We start from the raw sequence: 13,455 nt of genomic DNA, 5'->3' as shown, positions 1-13,455 counted from the left end.
TTTAGAACAAAAAGAAAAATTTTTAGGTCTAAGAACTAGCTTTTAGAACTAGAAAGCTATTTTTAGAACAACGAAAAGTAATCTTTAGAACAACAGTGAATATAAAGTATTTTTTAAAACTGAAAAAGTAGTTTCCAGAACTAAAAAATTATTTGTAGAACTCAGAAAAGTATTTTAGCACTCAAAAACTACGTTTTAGCACTTAAAAATCTAAGTTTCAGAACTAAAAAAATTCTTTTGATAACTAAAAAGTGCTTTAAGAACTAAAAAATATCTTTTTACAACTGAACAAAGTATTTTTAGAACAGTTAGAACAAGTATTTTTTAGAACTTAACCCTCTACCGCATATAACGCCAAATATGGTTTTTACCATTGATTGTGTTGTATTTTTATAAAAACGGGACTTAATCAAAAGAGAATAATAATTATCACATTCTATGCTTTGTTTTCTTCTCATACGCAGAACTAAATATTGTCAACAAGTGTTTTAGCTACCTTTTCCGTTATCTTTTTTTGAGTGCTTCAAGTGTGAGAACAAAAGCAAATTTTGAAGTGATTTATGTGCACTATTGCATAAAAAATAAAAGCAAGACTACAGCAAAAAAAATATATTTGTATAGAAAGTGAAGTTATTTTTTGAATTCAAATATAATTTATATGAAAAGTAAGTATCTTGTGTTTGATTTTATGTAAAAACTGACGAAGCCATATATGGCGTTTCATGCACTAAGGTAAATAATGAACTAACATATGTGTATACATATTTCTGTTTTGTTTTTGATAAATCGCAATGGAATTTCCTAGAAATGAATGTACGATCATTTTATGGTAACTTAAAGTATGTTTATGAAGTTAATAGAGGTGATCAAAGTGATGATGACTACATATCTGATACCGACGAAGAAGACTTTGTAAGTAAACCGCCAGAACAGGAGCATATTTATGTACCAGAGACTGATGATACCGATGACTCAGATGACTATAACAAGCCTTCTACATCGAATGCAAAATCTGCTAACAAGCCTAGACCTCCAATTTGGAAAGAAATTTGTTTGCCTCCTTATTCCAGTGAAAATTTTCCATTTCAAGGAGACTCAAACCTTCCTGACTTTATTGAGGAACTGGAGACACCAGCAGATATGTTTAATTTTATTTTCAATGACGATTTGATGAACTTTATTGTAGAGCAATCGAATTTAATTGCATTACAAATGGATATAAATAAACCTGCCAATATTACTCGGAACGAGATTGATCAGTTTATAGGTGAGTTCAAGTAAAAAAGTTAAAAAAATCACTTATAAAAATTATTTCAGGCATAACAATATACATGTCTTTGATAAAACTACCATCATCCAGACATTATTGGAACACATTCATTGGCCAAGAATTTGTACGTAACGCAATGACATGTAACAGATGGGAAAACATCAAACGATTTTTACACTTCAATAATAATGAAAATATAAGATCACCAGGTGAACTCGGGTTTGATAAGCTCTTTAAGATTCGACCATTGTTAGACAAAATTCGTGCTCGATTGTTGCTTGTACCCAAAGAAGAACATTTAGTGGTTGATGAACAAATAATTCCCACAAAGTGCCGCCATCATCTCAAACAGTATAATCCAGCTAAACCCCACAAACGGGGATTCAAAAATTTTGTCTTGAGCGGAGTTTCAGGTTTTAGTTACGATTTTGATATATTTGCCGGAGCTCAAAGCAATACATTCCCGGAAGGAGCACCAAATATAGGAGTAAGTGGAAATGTTGTAACGAGACTAGCAGCTACAATACCAAAAGGAAAAAACTATCAACTATTTTTTGATAATTGGTTTAACAGTCCGAAGCTTCAGGTGTATCTAATGAAAAATGGTATATTACCTTTAGGCACAGTAAGATTAAATCGTGTAACAAATTGTAAGATGCCAACCGAAAAAGAAATGAAAAAGTTAGGCCGTGGAAGTATGGTTGAAAAAGTAGCAGATATTGATGGAGTTGAACTTGGTCTGGTCACTTGGTTTGACAACAAAGTGGTAAATATTCTTTCAACCTATGTCGGATGTCAACCTATGTCAACGAAAAAACGGTACTGTAAAAGAGAGAAGAAGTATATTGAAATCAATTCTCCTAGGGCAGTTGATGTATATAATTATTATATGGGTGGCGTTGATTTACTGGATTCTTTACTAGGCCTTTATAGAATACAACTGAGGACAAAAAAGTGGTATAAAAAGATTTTTTTTCATATGATTGATATGTGCGTTGTCAATGCTTGGATTTTGTGGCGTCGAAAGTCGAAGGAATATATGCCGTTGTTTGACTTCAAGCTTGCAATAGCTGAACATCTTTGCAAAGTTGGTAAATTGAAAAAACGAGGACGACCTATACCCACACCCTCAAACTCGCCATCGGCAAGTAGAGAAAATATACCTACCAGCAGTAAAAGAAGAAAGCGACAGGATTTCCCCTTGAGTTCTGTGCGGACGGACGGAATAGGCCATTTCCCGAAATGGATGAAAAACCGACAACTTTGTCAAAATGATTGCTCTTTTCGCTCATACACCTTTTGCGAAAAGTGCAACGTGTTCTTGTGCTACAACGACAAAAGGAACTGTTTTACAAGTTTCCACACCCAATAAATTTTTTTCCCAAAAATAACCCTAAACGCATATAAGGCCATATATGGCTTCATTTTTTTTCTTCCAAACCGCCAAGTGAATTTTTTTATTTTTGTTAAATACGCAATAAATTACCCTCAATCAACATAAATTTACGGTGTTTTATTTATTTTTATTATTTTAAACACTTCCATGCAGTAGAGGGTTAAAGACGAATTTTTCCACTTAAAAGTAGTTTCTAGAACTAAAAATTATTTGTAGAACTCAGAAAACTATTTTTTAGTACATAAAAATCTAAGTTTTAAAACTAAAAACTTTCTTTTGATAACTAAAAAGTGATTTTAGAACTAAAAATATATTTTTAGAACTGAGCAAAACATTTTTAACACTAAAAAAAATAATTTTTTAAACCTAAAAGAAGAGTTTTTAGCACTAAAAAGTAATTTTTAGAACAAAATTAAAAGTTTTAGTAATAAAAAGGAATTGTTAGAGCTACAAAATTATTTTTAGAAGAAAGCACTTTTCTTTCTTAGAAAAAAGAAAGTTGTTTTCAGTAAATATTTAAACTGAACGAAATTTTAGCACTGAAAAGTAATTTTTAGAACCAAAAATTTTATTTGTAGACCTCAGAAAAGTATTTCTTTAGCACTCCAAAACTAGTTTTTAAAACTTAAAAAACTAAATTTTGGAACTGAAAAGATATTTTTTAGAACTAAAAAGTTAATTTTGAGAACTAAAAAAGTGATTTTAGAACTAAAATTTGAGACCATTTACAACATATCTGCTTAGACGGTGGAAACACGCTGTCGTGTAAAGTTAAGTTTTCATAACCCTAGCCACCACCTGAGTTTACAACTAAGAAAACAACCCCCAAGCAGAGAACAAAAATGTCAAAAGAACCCTCGTAATTATAATTGTAAAAACCGCAGAGAAACCACATCCACGTCAATGTTCGTCTTCCAAAGCACACCTGAATTACTTCGTTATCGAAACAACAAATTGGTTACAATTTAGTCCCAATTGAAAAAAGTTTTTGGGCTACTAAAATAACCTGGATGGGTTTTGATAGAGGTCCAGGTATTAAGTGCAGCTTCCCCGTTTTAGATTTTCTCGAATTTTAAGTACTCCAAAAATAATAGCAATCGTAGTAAGACTCCTCGCTTTGTAACGCTATGAATGATGATGATGCAAATGCAGCAAATATCGTTATTTGATAGATCATCTCATATTCATACAGAAGAAACAAAGCAGGAAGTTGTACGCTGTACATAATAACTTTGTAAATTACGCAACTTTTACGAAATTAACTAAATGCGACAACTTTTCCACATTTTTGCATTAAATTAGTCCAGCTTCTTTAATAGTTAGGTTAGGTTAGGTTATAGTGGTAGTCGGTCTGCACGACCAACTCACTTAGACCTTACAGGTCCGTTGTGATACCACTGTGCTACACGGGAACCTCATTTATCTTCCTTCGTGGAACCATTTTGTGGCTCTTATGAAACGCAGTATTGATGCCAACCCCACGCCAGACAGTTCTGTAAGAGAATTAAAAAGGTATTTACCTAGACACCCTGCTCTGATTTTAGCTAGAGCTGGACAATTGCAAAGGAAGTACTCGACTGTTTCTTCCTCTTCCCCATCTCTGCAACTTCTGCAATATTCATGGGAGTAAACTCCTAGCCTCGAGAAATGCCTGCCAAATAGCCAGTGACCGGTTAAACGAGCCACGACCTTCGAGATATTGGGCCTTATGCATAATAAGCGAGCATTTGCTCAGACTCGAGTTTTGGAGTAAAAGGTAGGTTTGATATGCATAAAAATTATTGAACTCGCTTGCTTTTACTCGGTGTGTGAGATAGATCTCACATGTCGTGTTTGAACACAACTCATGAAATGTTCGAGAGTAAGAGCTCACTTTGGTATGCATAACAGCAAGAAGTTGCTCACTTTTTTGAGATCGATCTCACAAAAAGGTGAGACTGCCTTTTAGTTGACTCGCGTGTTTACAAATATAAAGATGGCCGAATATTTTGTTCCCCTTAGACAAAAAAAAACTTATAAATTGAGAAAAACCGCTATTCAAAGTGAATATAAAAAAATGTACCGGTTTGATTTTGAGCACGTAGACTGGCTGACAAACTATTTCCTTGGTGAAAGTAGTGAAAGAAAGGGTGGCGCGATTCCCAACAGGGAAAAGATGTGTATATTTTTAAGGTTTTGTGCCGATCCGGGCTTCCAAAATGGAATTGGGGAAGATGCAGGAGTTCACCAAACCACCGTGTCAAGAGTGATTCGCGAAATGGCACATATTATATCAGGGAGGGCTCATGAATGGATTAAATTTCCATCCACAGATGAAGAAATCAGAGCTGCGCAAAACCAATGGTTTTCCGTTTGCGATTGGCGTCATTGACTGCACGCACATTAGAATAAAAAAACCGTCCTCGCAAAGTGATGAGTACATATGTAGAAAGGGCTTCCATTCGATAAATGTGCAAGCAACATGCGATGGTAATGAATGGTTCATCGGCTTGGATGTATCCTGGCCAGGTTCGGTTCATGACTCTCGGGTGCTAAGGAATAGAAGCATATACACGATCATGGGGAATGCTCAAAGTAATGCCTTACTCCTTGGAGATGAGGGTTATGCTCTCTCTCCTTGGCTAATGACTCCATTTCGAAACCCACAAGCAGAAGCAGAACTAAACTATAATAGAATATTTAAGAAAGAAAGATGCAAAGAAGACGAATCTGTGCGAACCAATTCTAGAGTTTTAGAAGCGGGAAAAAGAAAAAGACAGTTAATTTCGAATTTATTAAACTAAATTTTTACAGATGTACATACATGTATTTGTTATTCCTTTTATTTTTAATAGTTAATCTAGAACTGGCCGCTGTGGCTGAGTGGTTAGACGTGCGCACTACATTCAGCAGCGCCTCGGTTCGAGCCCTGGCTCCAGCAACATCTAAAAGTAAATTTGTAGAAAAAAAGGGTTTTTTTAAGCAGCGGTTACCCCTTGGTAGGCAATGGCAAACCTCCGAGGGTATTCCTGCCATAAAAAAGCTCCTCGTCAAAATACATTAGCCGTTCGGAGTCGGCTTGAAACTGTAGCGCCAAATTATTATTATATTATTATTATTAATCTAAAACTAAGGAATTTGATTTCATTTTATTTAACTTTTTGGAAAAATATCTCATTTATTATTAATCTAAAACTAAGGAATTTGATTTCATTTTATTTAACTTTTTGGAAAAAATATCTCATTTATTATTAATCTAAAACTAAGGAATTTGATTTCATTTTATTTAACTTTTTGGGAAAAAATATCTCATTTATTATTAATCTAAAACTAAGGAATTTGATTTCATTTTATTTAACTTTTTGGAAAAAATATCTCATTTGGCAAAAGTGCAAAACCGCGCATTGCAATTCTGCAAAACAGTTGTTTTAATTCACCATAAAATATAAAAGCTATAACTATAAACTCTGTGAAAAACAAGAAAAAAATTAATAAATAACTTAGTTTTAAATATATTTTCGAGATCGTAGTTGTTATGTTACTTTTAAGTTTTAGTGTTAGTTAAATAAAAACAGATATTCAGTAAAAATAAGTATAATGAATTTTATGTTTTAATATTCGTCCAAATTTAGCTCCTTTTCTGCAACCCGATCTTCTAAAACTTTTAATTTCAATGAAAGAACTTTATTTTGCTTCAACAAAACAAGTCTTTGCAATTGTTGAAAGTTTAAACTTTTCGTTTCCACTGTCTCATACTCATTGAATATTCGTTTGGCCTGTAATTAAATTAAGTTATCAGATTTAAGCAATCATATTAGCGGTGTTAATCCTACGTCTTAATGCAGTTCCATAATAATAAAGTTGGTTTTTATTTTAAGAGTACTCTCAATTCAAACTTATTCTTACTCCTATACCTAGGGTTTTATTTAAAAGCTTTATGTAACAAATAGTTTTTGTACTTATACTTTGTTTTTGCTAATCGAGAAATAATACAACAAAAACGGCTCAACTAAGGGACTTTTGTAGCTCTATGCTCCTTAGCCTAACGAAGAGTTACCGGCCGAATATCATGTTCGTTATCATTTGGCTTTCTTTTTGATGTTTGTTGTTGTGGCACATATGGGATATCTACGGGGGTGTTCTGTACTGCCGCGCTGCTGGTGGAGCTGTCATTATTAATGCCCACTGCACTCTCTAAGTTGCTGCTGGAACTCTCATTAGCATTAACGCCTACCCAAAAATTGCCTAAAAAAACAAAAACAATTTATTATCACCAAAAAAAGCCACGCATTATAACGGCACGCTTACTGGTAACTTTTCCGATAGCTGGATTCGATTCAGCAGAAAGTAATTCAAATAATTCATGTTCCCATTTTTTTAAATAAATTTTTTTGTTTCCAGTTTTATTTTTGTCACTTTTTGACTTTACTCGGCACTTCATATTAGCAATTTTCTTCATTATATTTTTTTCGCTTATTTCCACACCACTTTTTTCTTTATATTCGCCACAAAGTTTTCTAATTATTTCTTTTTTTTTTTATTTTTTACACCGGGGAGTTGGCTTTTTTCTAATATAATAAAGTCTTATATTTTTTTAATTATCCAACTATGAAAATTGATAAATTCTCATTAGCATCAAAATGTAAATTTTCACTTAGACTTTCACTATCTGAACTCATTTTTGCAACTAATCAAACAAGCGGTTTGATCTCACCTAACTCAAGTTCAAGGTATTTGCTCTATCTCATTTTTATGCATATCAAATTGAGCACGAGCTCGGTCGCTTTGCTCGAACTCACCTACTTGAGATAGATCTCACCAGACTCTACTCGAGCAAATGCTCACTTATTATGCATAAGGCCCATTGTCTCTTGAGAGACTAAGTAATTATTTCTTCTTTTCTTGTTTATTTGCGGCCAAACAAAGCTGTTAGACACGTGTCTTTATTTCTCCATGACCTGCTGGCCTCTTGGATAATGTGTTTTTTATTATTAGTTTACTCGTGGCCAAAGGTATTCCAATGGTACTTTTATCACGGAACAGTAGAAGAGCAGTACCTTTTCTGGCTAGCTCATCAGCTTTACAGTTGCCCTCAATATCTCTATGTCCCGGAACCCAAATAAGGCTGACCTTGAATATATCACTGATATCATTTAGAGCTGCCCGGCATTCTTGTGCAACCTTCGATCTTAGTAAAGCCGCATTCATTGATTTGATGGCCGCCTGGCTATCCGAGAATATATTTATAGTCGAACGGATAGTTCCAGTCCTAATTCCTTCGAGAAAACTCCATAACCAACCTTATCGTCTAGATTGGAACCATCTGTATAAAAATTTAATTCCCCCCTTCTCCATGGACTTGGTATCTGCCACTCCCTTTTTGACGGTATACTCGTCTTGACGAGCCTTTCAAAGGTGAGTCTAGGGATAGAGTAGTCTATTTCTTGTTTGTGACTATTCAGAGAGTGCAAAATAGAAGCGTGGCTAAACCACCGGTCTTTCCATAGCGCCATACTTTTGAATCTGAGCGCCGAGGCGACGGCCACGTGTTTCCCTACCAGATTTTTTTAGTGTAAGTCGCCTTTTGAGCAGATGGCCACCATACAAGTATTCCCTACATTAAGATTGGCCTAACTACAGAAGTACTATATAGAGCCAGTGCGTAACTCGAGGTGTTAGTCCCCATTTGATACCGACCGCTTTTTTGCAAGTATATAATGCAACGTTGGCCTTCTTTACTCTTTCCTCAATATTAGATTTCCACGTGAGTTTCCTGTCCTAGGTATTTGGCATTCTCTTTCAAAGGAATCCCCATTCCCTTAAAGATTAGCGGGGAGATTATAGGGAGCCTATATTTCTTTGTAAAGAGAATTATTTCAGTTTTTGATGGTATTATAACGAGTCAACTGCTCTCAGTCCAGTTTCTAAGTGCGGCCATGTTAGAGCGCAGAATATCCATAAGGGTGTTAGGATATTTGCCTTTAACGGCAATTGCTAAGTCATCTGCGTCAGCTGTGACGTGGCAACCGCCTCTATCCAGGGTCAGCAATAGGGAGTTTACTGCCAAAATCCAAAGAAGAGGGGAGAGGACTCCGCCTTGCGGTGTGCCTCTGCAGGCTTGTCTGCTTAGAGTAGTGCTGTCTAATTTAGCCGTTACCTTCCTTTGTCGAGTATATCTTCTATCAGGGCTACGACATGTGGCTCAACTCCAAAATCTTCTATTGAATCTCCTACTGTTGAAGGCGTCTTCTATATCTACGAAAGCAACCAATGCAAACATAATAGTTTATTTGATAAAATATGAAAAAGAGGAAGAAAAGCACAACTGCTGAAAAAACATGTTTTCAGAATTGCTTGCGACCAGGTATTGGCGATTGACTCTCGCTGGAACCGAGAACTTTGAAGAGCCAACGTATTAGTAATTTGCCAAAATAACAACGAGAGTTAAGTACATACACATAAATATGTCTTCTTAATTCCTAATTATAATAAATCGAATATAATTCATATATTTTATTTCGCTAAAGTAGTCATTTTAGTTAGAAGTCTCTAAATATAAAAACCAAAAATAGATGCATTTCGGCAATTCTCAATTCGCAATTCAAGGCTGATTCAGCAACATAAAATTCCAATATCAAATTAAATATTTAAACAAAATATTGAAATCGGCAAATTAGTTTTGTCAAAAGGCAACCAAAAACAACAACAAAAACACATTTGCAAAGAAATCGCCGACTATGACAATGAAAACAACAACAAAACTGCCAAGTGTGGCGCCAAATTTATTAGCAATTAAGTGATGGGGCACTCAAATTCCTCATGAGGTTATGCAAAGAAAAACCAAATAGCGCAACAACAAAGTGTTATAAAAAGGCGACAGGAAGATAAATAAAACAGAAACGTATGCAGTGCAAAACTTTTAATTTTTGAATATCGTAAAAACTATAACCATAACTCAGACAGAAACAAATGAGGAGTTAGAATTTGGTCAAAACGGTGCTATATCGAACACTCACTCGCACTTACTCACTCAAACATTCCTGCGCGGCTCATACATACACTTGCGCATTTTCGAATTCATATCAAACGTCACTGAACTCAGTGATCTCAAACTGATGACACTGGACAAGACAGCAATCAAAAAACAATAACTCTAATTTTTTAGGAAGGCGCCGTTGTTATTATTGAAAAAATCAAAAACATTGCTGTGCTAGAATGTCAAAATCCTACATTATACGTTTAACTTACCAAATTAGTCTACGTTCGGTCACCCAATAAGATCACCATCACATTTTTGCCAAGACCGTCAAGCAGTGCAAAATTTGCAATAAACACCACAGATCTCTCTAATATTGTCAACACCAATAAAAAACTACATAAATTTTAATTGTTTGCCAGCTAACGAATGCTCTCGTGAAACAGAGCACCGAGTCAGTGGTCGGTCATTATGAATTCCTAATTGATCATTATCATTTGTTAATTTTGACAATCGTAAATAAAATGCGACTAATATCTGAATTAAAGCATCGCGATACGATCTCACTGAGCCGAATCAAATAAAATAAGAACGAAAGAGTGAGATTTCAGTGTTTGAGCATTGATCGGGTCACTGTGGGCTCCATTCATAGCAATGAGCGTTAAAAAAGTCGCATAGAGATATATTGAGAATTTAAAAAATCAATTTAGAATGTCAATGTGTGTGTATTAAGGGCGGGGCGGAGGAAAGAACTAAACACGAAAAAATTAAGGAATTTTTTTCAGAGGAACATTTAAATAAATGAGGGGAAAATGAATAAATAAGATTATTGTGAATGTCATAAACTGTTTCAATATTTTACTATTATTATAATTTTTTTTTCTGATTTTTACTTTTTTTTTGTTTTTGGTTTTTATTTATTCTATTTTTTCTGTAGTTATTGTTTTGTTTTTTATTTTTTTTGTTATATTTTATTTATTTTTTTTTTTTTTTGTTTATTTTTTTTATTTTATTTATTTATTTTTTTGTTTTTTATTTATTATATTTATTTATTTATTTATTTAAATTTTTTTCTTAGGCGTCGATGGACGAGCGAGAATGGAGAGTAAAATTTCAAGGCCATGCAACGTTTTGGGCATTTTCATTCCGCAAGAGAGAAAAACGAGATAACGTAGAGGAAAAGGAGAGAAAGAGCTATACCTTATATATATCTTAGATGCACTTTAGGCTGTTCACGTCTCCCTTTTGTGCGGTCCTTCGTCTCTTCTCCCACTCCTACGGCTCTAGTCTAAGTCGTACGACGTTACTCGTTCTGTAGGAGCAAGAGACAACCACGTATACATTATATACAAGGCGTTAGAATATAACAAAGAGAGAAAGAGAGTGACGCGTAAACGTACAGCACTAACGCAATATTACTATAGTAGAGCGAAAGAGAGCAACATATTGTTAGAAGAGGATAGATAGAATTGCGCATGTGCGTGCCATGTTAATGGACGTTATAGTGTTAGACGCTATATGTGTTCACAGCTCTAACGCCTCGCTAATAACATCGGAGCGGGAGAGAGCAACGTATAGTCAGAATACGACAGATCGTATTGTGCGTACTGTGGCAGTACGCGTTGGCGACAGACGCTATATATAAGCAGTTGATATACGACGTATATTATTATTCATTTCTGTGTTTTGTGATTATTTTTGTAAATTTTGCCTCTTTGTATTCTCTGCAAATGTTGTAAATTTATTTAGATTTTTTCCCCTCTCTCTCTCCCTCTCTCTCTTATTCTCTCCCGAGTCTCTCCCTCTTTCTTTGTCTGCCTTGAAAGTTTCACTTCTGATATGTGTACTACACTACTCGCACTTTTGTTTTGTTTTTTATTTATTATAACTTTTTTCATCTATTTTTTTTCTTTATTTTTGTATAATTTTTTTTTTTCGAAGAGGCTTCTTTGTAATTTTTTTAACGCCTCTCTGCCAGACAGAACGCACCTGTAAGTCTTAAGTTGCGGTGAAGAAGAAAATGTTTTTCGATTACACGGATCAGCAAAGGGTTTCAGCGTGCCGATTCCAAGTCCAAGCAACATATTTTGTTTTTCGCCGAAATGCACGTAACGCATTTAAAAATCAACTAAGAGGCACACAGACGTGAAAGAGTTAGAAATTTGTATTATTCAAAGCACGGCAAAAAAGATATTGAAGCAAATTCAATGGCATTCGCAAGAAGTTGGTGTTCGCACCTAGTTGTTGTTTTAAAATAAAACATGTAAAAGTGGGTCTGGTGCTGAACGATCCCCCTCCCTCTCCTGTATCGGCACCCACGTCACTGTTGACAGTTTTGACTTTGAGGTTGAAAAAGACTTCGTTTATTTAGGAACCAGCAGTAACACCTATAGCAATGTCAGCCTGGAAATCCAAAGTAGAATCTCTCTTGACAACAAGTGATACTTTGGACTAAGTAGGCATTTGAGTAGTAAATTCGTCCCTCGACGAACAAAACTAACACTTTATAAGGCTCTCATCATGCCCGCCCTGTTATAAGGCGTTCGTAGTAGTGCATGAGAAAAAAGAGTCTGCGAACGAATTTTGGATCTTTGCGCGTTGACCTCGGCGAGTATCGTAGGTGATGGAAAAATCAGCTGTATGAGCTTTGCAAAGACATAGGCATAGTGGAGCGAATAAAGATTGAGCGGCTTCGGTGGCAGGGTCATGTCGTTCGATCTAAACGCTCCGTTTCTTAAAATATTCGCTACGGTACCAGGTGGTGGTAGCAGAGGAAGCAGTCATTTTTTAAAGTCAAAATATACTCTATAAATTGCCTAATAACAATAAATTTATTTTATCAAAACGAATAATGTGTCTCACTCGGAGAACCACTGTGCAGTGGCACAACCGAAAGACGAACAACCGTAGCCAAAAAAGTAACCAGAAAGACGTTAATAATAATATAATGGCAATAAAATTACCGATGGTTGTAGAATTGAGATAACATAAAAAACTGCAATAAATCCGGCAATCTATTTATGCCGATTCAGTAATGAAATCGTATCATAGGTCACACGAATCAATCAACAAATTTTCGGTCAATGCATTTGAGGCGCATCGATCACTAATCCGATCGTCATGTAACTAGCTATAAAAATGCAAATTAGCCAACAGGGGACAGTTCAAATGTTAATAAAGTTAGATATTTACATACATGCATACATACATGCTTACATACATGCATACATACATATACATCTACGTAAGTCTTTTTATATGCAGATGCTTTAGCGGCAACTTCAAACGGCTAACTGGGTTAATTCGCTAGTCCAATTAGTGTAGTGTAAACGACGTGTCAAATTGGGGATCGTAAAAATTCCACAGATTCACACTATTGAACATATTGACCGTAAAATAGCAAAAAACAAAAAAAAAGATTGATCGCTGATGTACCTAAAATTATTGGCTACATTAGTGCTTTTAGGTCAATAACATCGAGCCATTTTCACTTGTGGCCATCAGAACGTACTTTTATGGGCACCTATTATATGTATTACATAACGCGAATATACATAGGGTCGTCCAAATACAGGTAACTTTTTGTAATATATATATAATACTAGTAATTTAATTGGCGCTATACCCTTTTGTTGGATGTTTGGCCGTGTTTGTTTCTTCTCCAACTTGCGGAAGGATGTTTTTTTCTGAAATTGAGGGACCTATAGTTTTATATCGGATCCGAACGGCAGTTATTTGATTAATGATTAGTTTTTTCATGGCATAAATACACGCGGGGGTCAACACTCGCCTGCCGAGGGGTCAACACCATCATTTGGTGTTTCGTGCCCGCTA

General features: G+C 35.1%; 1 protein-coding gene across 3 annotated transcripts in view; it reads right to left on the bottom strand.

Moving 5' to 3' along the window:
• Positions 1-13,455, bottom strand: part of LOC129237438 (protein gone early) — a 162,481-nt gene that overhangs the window by 27,447 nt on the left and 121,579 nt on the right. The window lies entirely within an intron of this gene.

The sequence above is a fragment of the Anastrepha obliqua genome, chromosome 2 (assembly GCF_027943255.1).
Source record: "Anastrepha obliqua isolate idAnaObli1 chromosome 2, idAnaObli1_1.0, whole genome shotgun sequence".
Lineage (NCBI taxonomy): Eukaryota > Metazoa > Arthropoda > Insecta > Diptera > Tephritidae > Anastrepha > Anastrepha obliqua.
This window is presented reverse-complemented; position numbering and strand designations above follow the sequence as displayed.